This window comes from Clupea harengus, chromosome 1 (assembly GCF_900700415.2).
Source record: "Clupea harengus chromosome 1, Ch_v2.0.2, whole genome shotgun sequence".
NCBI classification, from domain to species: Eukaryota; Metazoa; Chordata; class Actinopteri; order Clupeiformes; family Clupeidae; genus Clupea; species Clupea harengus.
Genome location: NC_045152.1, coordinates 31,595,322 through 31,603,715, shown reverse-complemented (window position 1 = coordinate 31,603,715; position 8,394 = coordinate 31,595,322). Strand labels below are relative to the sequence as shown.

The following is an 8,394-nucleotide window of genomic DNA, read 5'->3' as shown; positions in this document are numbered from 1 at the left end:
TGGTACTGATTGCGAGGATGTAGGCTGTCACATTCACACTACAAGCCAGGACAGATTCGGATGCACTGTCTGTCCTCTCACCGTGGAGGACGACGCAGATTGCCAGACTGCCAGCATCCCCTGCTCTGGGCTTAGACATCTCACGCGGCTATCAGCTGCAGGAATGTCTGATATGTCTGCTCCCGCCGTCTGGTACAAAGGGGAGCAACCATCAGCGCTGTCACACAAGAAAGAAACGACAGACACAAAAGCACACCGTTTCCTCATCTCACATTCAAAATCAGATATGTCACATGCTTTAACATACATAGCCTGGTAAGGTATGGACTTTGTGGTGCTTTGTGTGAAAAAAAAAAAAAACAGACTTCTGCATGAGTGCACTACTGTGAGTGATTTACAGTCCTGGGAAAAAACGGAGCACTCTGGTCTCTGGGCCGAGGAGTTTTCCCCTGCTGCAGGAGGGCGAGCCCGGGGCAATCCTCCTGGGCGCCTCCACATGGCTTCTGTAGGGGAGCCAGCCATGACAAGCCCAGTGTCATCCCCACCCCAGAGCCCCGTCTACTGAGCCTTACATAAAAACCCCTCCGTCCGCTTCATCACGCGCCACGACATGACTTCTCAATCTGCCACAGCAATGTGCTCAATGATGACAGAATTATGACAAACCAAAAGATGTGCGTTGTTACGTCTCAAGCTAGATGGCCAGGTGTTTGACCTTTGGAAATGTTTTCAGTCTTGTTCTGCTGCTCTGTACATGTGTACTGTTACAACATGTGAGGGGTGTTTAGTAGACACGACAAGCATGCACAACAGCAGCTTTGGACTGGTGCGGAGAGACTGGCAGATGAAGTGTGTGTGTGTGTGTGTGTGTGTGTGTGTGTGTCTGTGTGTGTGTGTGTCTGTGTGTGTGTGTCTGTGTGTGTGTGTGTCTGTGTGTGTGTGTGTGTGTGTGTGTGTGTGTGTGTATGTCAGTGTGTGTGTGTGCCTGTCTGCTGAGCGCTGTCACTGAGCGCGCATCAACTCATTAAGAGAGGAGAAGCTGAGGTAATAAGAGGCACTGGAGCGTTGGGGTCATGATGACAACGCAGTTTGACAGAGTCCCTGAGGTCCACACAGAAACAAACGACCTGCAGTTAGAGATGGGGGTGGTGGTGGTAGTAGGGGTGGAGGGGCTCCCAGGGATGAGGAGTCTTTTGGGGGGGGGGGGGGGGGGGGGGGTGCTGCTTTAGTTGATCACCTTCATCTGATCGCAAACAAGCTCAAATCCAAAAGCATCAAGTCCTAGGGGTCAAACAGGAGTAAGTAAACATTGTGAGTGCGTGAGTGCGACGAGACGCCACAGTAGTCAGACCCTGGCGTCTACACACACACAGACCACATAAAAGCTTCAGGATGTAGCTAGACAGCTAGAGCACACACACAACACACACACACTCACACACAGACACACACACACACACACACATTCTCCCACACACACACACACACACAAATTCACATACACACACACACACACACACATTCACATACACACACACACACACACACACACAAATGGCTCTATACTCTGCATGGGATGTGGTGTTGACCTTTAAAGATCTGTTTTTCTGTCTCCCATCGTGTAGCAGTAATTACTGCATCAACAGCCATTAAATTGTTGAGGCTGTTCCTCATGGAACTCATGGAATCCTTTCTACTAACAGGCCTCTTTGGCTGAATAGGCTCACCGTGGGCTACTTTTGCAGACAATGAAATGATGAAAATACAGGGTAAGTACCAGTTAGGTGAGGTATAAGAAAAAATTATGAAAGAGTCAGTAAATGGTATTTTACAAATGCAAAGTTTTTGATTTCACTGTTTGTTACTTAATGTGGCACGGTGGCTCAGTTGCTTGCACTGCTTGCACTGCAGCCTCACAGCAAGAAGGTCATGGGTTCAAGGTCCTCCCCAGGCCTTCAGTGCTCAGGTGGGCTATCTCCTGGGCCTTTCTGTGTGGAGTTTGCATGTTCTCCCCGTGTTCACAAGGGGTTTTCTCCGCTAAGAACCCCAACAGAAAAACATGCGAACAGAACAATCCTGTCCGTCCCTGACTGAGACGGACGGTTCACTTGGTCCCCGGGCGCTGAGAAGCTGCCCACTGCTCCTGGGGGCTCCTGGAGGAAGGACGTCCCGGGATGGGAAAAAAGCAGAGCAAGAATTCACGGCGACCTCAGGCCTGCGTGTGTGTATGTAGTGTGTCCTGGTCGCCTCCATATATATAACACGTGTGTGTTGCTGTGAGTTGTTTGTGCAATAAAAACTGACTGCAGTCAGCCTTGTTGTTTTTTAAAATGATTCACAAGGGACATCCTGTTTGCAACACGGCCAATTGCAATGACATTTACATCAGTACACAGATAAACAAGCCACTTTCATTTCCTTCTCACCAGCACTGGCAGATAACAAAACTCATCCTCATTAAGGAGTAGACAGTGACACATAGTACATGTTACTCTCACTGCAGAACCATCTGAGATATTAGGTGAAACTCATATCCCTCAATGCCTGTAGTCACGTCTCTTCTCAGAGGGTTCCACTAAACTGAATGCATGAACTGAAATGCATGAATTTTCCCACTACGACAACTGATACAAGGATGTTTGAGAGAGAATGGAATACATACGTACATGATATATATGTGTACGTGCCTGTGTCTTAATATGAGAAGCGTTTAGATGGCTTCAGTCTGTGTGTGCTGATGTATTGGCCATGGGGAAACACTGGTGCTTCCAAAATAAGGAGGAACTGAAGACAAGCCATGAAAAGAGAACCAGCCTACTGCAGTGTGTTTATGGGGAAAAGGACAGATTCCTTCTGTTGAAAGCAAGACAGAGGCCTTATAAGGAATCCAAAGTAAATAGTGGGCTTAGTCTGTCCGGCCACGACGAGGCCATTCCAGTGTTACAGACACACTTTCTTCACACATTCACTCTTTATCCAAAAAGTCCATTCTGTGTATCAAGCGGACATGTCAGTGACAAATCCTAGTTCATAGGTCAAAATTCAGCACTGCCAAAAAGCATTGTACAAGAACCAGTACTCATCATGTTATGCGTTGGCGCACGGAACGAGTCTCAAGGTTAGGGGGCAAGAACATGGGGAATGCCCAGGCGTGTAGGGGGGTTTGGGGGGGAATGTTCTTAATTCTGGCAGCTAAATGCACCATTTTTCCAGTTTGAGACAGAAACAGAAAGCCTAAAGGCAGTGGCGGTACCAGGATATTGCAGTGTAGTTTTACGTTGCAACTTGAATCTAAATGGATGCAAAACGGAGGAGCGCATATTTTACGCTTGAGGCCTACAATGTCAAATCGCTACACGTTTTTTTGTGGCAGGAAGAAAAACCATGAAGGGATACGTCCCCCAGAGAAAAGAATGTACCATTTAAATGCACACTGTTAAATATCTGAGCTAATAGTAACACATAAATGCATGATTTACTGCTGATACATTTACTGTTGAAGCCATATTTCTTGCATTACAAAGTAAAAGCCAATAACTAAACAAGATTATTATCAAACTAATGGCACAAGAAGACTACATAAATGTTTATTCGTCAGCATCAGATAAAAACGTTGTTTTGGTGAACAGAAGTGAAGTGAAATAGAAGGTCGGCCTACTTACTCGGTTTTAAGGTTGAGGTTGCTAGGTTTACTGTCATGTTATGTCATTGTGTTTCTGCTTATTCTCGCCCAGAGTTAAAATGGCAATATAGACATAGAAAGTTATCTATCTGCGCACATATAAACAAAACTCTAAGTTAGAAGCGGAATAAGTGACCTCTGCAAATGTCTCTTTGTTTTTTATGTAGTGTGGACGGTGCTGTTGCTTAACATAGGCAATATATTCAGGGCCAGATGTGGGCCGCTTCTGGCACTCCTGATGTTATGTTAATCTGCAAACAATAATGGATTTATGCAAAACAATATCATGAACAGCCTGTTTGTCGTAACCGTTTTGAAGAACTCCTTCAAGTCAGGTTACAGTAAAATAATGTGTTGATAGTCGTCCCCCTCCTTCCTCCTGTGATGTTAGCCTGAGGGCCGAGCAGCTGGTTCATTTCCACGGTGACATCATCTTCCACTCACTCCTCAATCCAGCGCTCCCTCTGACTCCGCTACGCCTTAGCATCATGGCGTGCAGGAGCACCTGATGAAGACGTGGGGCCTGTGGGGGGTCCAGTAGAAGACATCACCTCTCCCCCGGCATTTACAGCCTGTCTGTCTTATCATGGAGCAGCTTGGAGTTTGACTCAGAGTTTGTATGGGGGGGAGCAGGTACAGTGGGAACACTTTTTGTTTTGCCTTGTATTTTACCTTGTTGCAAAAAACTGCTCTAACTTTAACATGTGTGCAACATACACCTCTCGTGTCTATATTTACTTCACAAATTCAATGCACGTGTCAGTTACTTTTTCATCATTTGTAAGTTAGAGTTATAACAATGGCCGAGGACAATTGTAACATGCCAGTTTGAAGGGGTCAAGGGGACAACAGCCATGCATTATTCAAATGAAAATAGTGGTGGATAAGGTTTTAGTCTTTGGAGAGCATGCATGTCCAGAATGTCCACTGTTACACTGATATTTCTGACAGATGGAGGATGTTGAGAGTAAAGTCTACTTATAGCCCTTGCTTCAGTTCATAACAAGCATTCACCAAACTGGCGGTGTTCCATCAGACATTTCAAATAATTGTTGTCACAGCCTTGAATGAATATCATCACCTGCAGTCAAACAAAGGACATGTTTGTCTAATTTCACTTTTAGTTCATGACGGGCTTTTATTAAATATTATAGCTGTTAAAAAAAAACCTTATCACTGAGTATTTATTAACTGTTATCATGTATTTTCTGTCACCGACAAACAGAAATGAAAAATTCTTCACTTTCATTTTGGCTGCTTTTGAGTGTCAGCAGTTAGTGATGCTTTTGCTGCTATGCAACTGATGAGAGCACATTATATTCTTAATTAAAAGTTTTTTTCCATAATTGTTTATTAGCATATTGGTACCAATAATCACATTCATGAGATGCAAAGACATTTACATGTTTGTACATGACTTTATTCTCACCATGTTGACAAAATCAACACAAAACAGCACGGGAAGCGACATGTCTACAGCGAAGTTTGTTTTTCTTGGTTTCTACCTTAAGCCTTAAACCAGTGCATTTGTATGAGTACAGGTCTGATCTGAGATCAGCTGAAATGTGAAATCCCCATACAAGGACAGTTAGAGTACAGTAGGGTCACAGTGGCCAGACCGTGGGAGAAGCCTACAGCGTGCACAAGTCTAATCACATGAATGGGCTCTATTCAGTATAACGTACTGTACAGCGTTGTCCATATTGGGAATGGACTCCAATGTGTCTTCCTTAACCTTAAACTTTTAGTTTATGTTGTGGATGTTATGAATATGTTCTGTAATTGGTCAATCTGTAAACAATAACTGATTAATGCAAAACAATATCATGCACGGTCTGTTTGTCATAACTGTTTTGAAGAACTTACATGCTCCTTCTAGTCGGGTTACAGTAAAATAATGTGTTGATAGTTTCGCAACTTTCCTCTTGTGTCAGCCTGAATGCATCACAGGCTCTGCATTAATTGTGCTGTCTGGCCTTTTTGATATTTAACACAGGGAAAAGCTTAGTGGCATTGTTTGGGGAAAGGCCTAACTAGCCATCAACAGGTGATAAGAGCAGGGGAGAAAGAGAGATGGGAGAGAGAGAGAGAGAGAGAGAGAGAGAGAGAGAGAGAGAGAGAGAGAGAGAGACGGCGTCTGCCGGAAGTGGCTGACGTCCTGATTGATGTGGTTCCTTGACGGGTGTGCCGATAACTTGAGTGTGCTGGGTTTGTGGTATCCTGTTGTTCTGCCAGGCATTGCCGGTGCCAGAGAACAGACAGAATCAGCTGATGCACATCCATCGGTTTTGGCAAGGATTCTGTGAGACGCTGTGGAACGTGACCAAGCGCTGTCACTCCAGTTAATCAGGCCATTGACAGTGGATGTGAGATATAGAGAGACGTCAGAAAGGGAACTGAAAACTAGCGTGGGAGAAGGGTGGGTATCAAATGTATTCACCCACGTTCAACCCCCAAGCCTGAAAGGCATTTGGTGATGGCTTTATGTTAAAAAAAATCACAAACAAAACTTATGTAATGATCCTCCAATGCTGTCTAAGCCTGTACCAACCCTGTGTGGTGATCTGTTTCCTTGTTTTTGAAAGGTGTTACTCTTTCGAAGTCAACATCAATGAACACATACACTTACTTAGAGTGCCATCAACACAATATCCTATTACATGTCATCCATGCGTACAGTGCCTTTAAGGCAGAAAATATCTAAAGCACTCGTGCTGTACCTCTGCGTTCCCCTGGCGAGCTAAGCCTCTCTGGATGCGTACAATATAAGCCTGTATCTGCTTTCTGCACAACAGGTGCCAGCAAGCGATATATAACTTTCATATTGTCCCTATCACTGACCGTTTATACTAGAGGTGCACAGAGATGTCATTATCTGTATCTGTTCAGCCAACAAAATGATCTGATTCTGTATCTGTATACGGATTGAAGATCGAAAGTGGGGGTGGTTTATACCGGAAGTCACATTAAATCAGGCTTTTTCTAACATAATATTCATTGGCAATGGAATTGTTGTGCCTTCAAAGCATCAAATTGATTTAATATTGGCATATAATTAATTATGAAATATATTTCCAGTTTATGAACTGCCTGAACCCCACCACCCCTTTAACTGGGGGACAGTAAACAATCAGAAACTGAAAAAAATAACAATTTTATAAATCGATAGATTCTGTTTTGCATTGGAAATAGAAACTGTTTACTATTTAGTAAAGATATATAGAAAAATATCCCTCAGTTAAAGGGTATCATTTTAAATTCCAATGATGCCATATTGCATTTCTTGATGTGTTAATGTTCCGTGAATTATTACTTTACAACTGTGGAGTCCATTGCAAGCTTCACAAATCACTTGTCGCTGTCCGTTTAAATTATCATGAAAGGGGTTTAGTGGGGACTAAGTCAAAATTCCATTAAATCTATAATACATACAGCATGTTACATCTTAAACAGATGAATATTGACTGAAATAGAAGGTAAAACATTTTTTTCAATATTTAGACTGGGTTTTTTAACAGATAGCTAAAAACTACCGGTTCTAAGCTTAATTTTTTGGTATAGGTTGCAGGAGTTTGAAAGAAATCCAGCTGCCACACCAGGCTTGCTAGCTCCCATTCATGTTCCCTCCGCCTCCTCCTCCTCCTCCTCCTCCTCCTCCTCGATGCGAGAGTTCCCCTGAGTGATAGCCGGGAACAGTCAGCTCTCAGCCCGCTGCCTGCTATGCACTGACTTGGTTGGGGAGGCTACAGAATATAGCCATCACTTTTCAATAATGGGTAGCAAATGCAACTACTAGTTAGTGATATCAAGTCCTATGTTGCAAGCAGATTGGGCATTTTTTTCTTGTGGCCATCCAAAATTAAATGAATCGATTTGAAGAAACACATTGATCGCACACTAATGCACAGCCATTTTTTTCCAGAATAATAATAAGCAACTTTGGGTAGAAGAAATATCTGTTTCCATTTGTGCTATACCGAAAAATGTATTCGGATTCAGGTACATCCCTAATTTATACACATCCAAACACACATACACACACACACGCACACACACACACTCAAACAAACTTGCTCAGCTGCTTCACAACACAGACAAAGACACTAGCCCTAAATCTCAAATGGCATATGCAGATATTTACATATTTAACCAGTATAAATTAAGAATGTGCAAATAGCCTTAAAAAGTCATTGGGAATCATTCTCCATGATTGTTTGCCGATCCGTTCAGAGGGGAAGAAGGCCGTTCTTCTGCCCTTTTACACTTCAGCTAGGAATGCTGCAGGAAGCTTGGTGACCCTTTCAAGACCTTTTAAAGCGTTCGGATACTGTGTGGCATACACAAGACTCACAGCAAAGCCCTCTCCCCTGATCCCATTTTTGATCAACTAATTTCTGCAGTGCGTCCTCAGACACAATGATCTCATCTCTCGACTCCACCAGCGGGATTCTCTCGGAGTCCAACTCAACGAACTGAACGTCGAGGAGGGTGGGGGGTTCACAGCGGAGAAAAAAAAGACAGCAAAAGCGCAGTGACGCCCGGTGACGCCCAGGCTGCTCCTGTCAATTAAAGATGCTCGCCAATCGGCTCACAGGACTCACTTGTGAGGGGACCAGATGCGGACTGGAGCAGAGGGGGGGCGGGGCCTCTGTGGCGCCAGTCCGATGACGCTCCCGTCAGGTGCTCTGAGGGCGCTGGCCTTTCGGAATGGG

General features: G+C 44.1%; 1 protein-coding gene across 2 annotated transcripts in view; it reads right to left on the bottom strand.

Moving 5' to 3' along the window:
* Positions 1 to 864: 864 nt before the first annotated feature.
* gcgra (glucagon receptor a) overlaps positions 865 to 8,394 on the bottom strand; it is a 49,291-nt gene continuing 41,761 nt past the window's right edge. The window contains exon 15 of one of the 2 annotated variants that reach the window (XR_004164641.2): positions 865 to 883. The gene's annotated coding sequence lies outside the window, so the exon portion shown is untranslated. Of the gene's footprint in view, positions 884 to 915; positions 930 to 8,394 lie in introns of those variants that run through there. The other variant, XR_004164642.2, reaches the window with a different exon arrangement.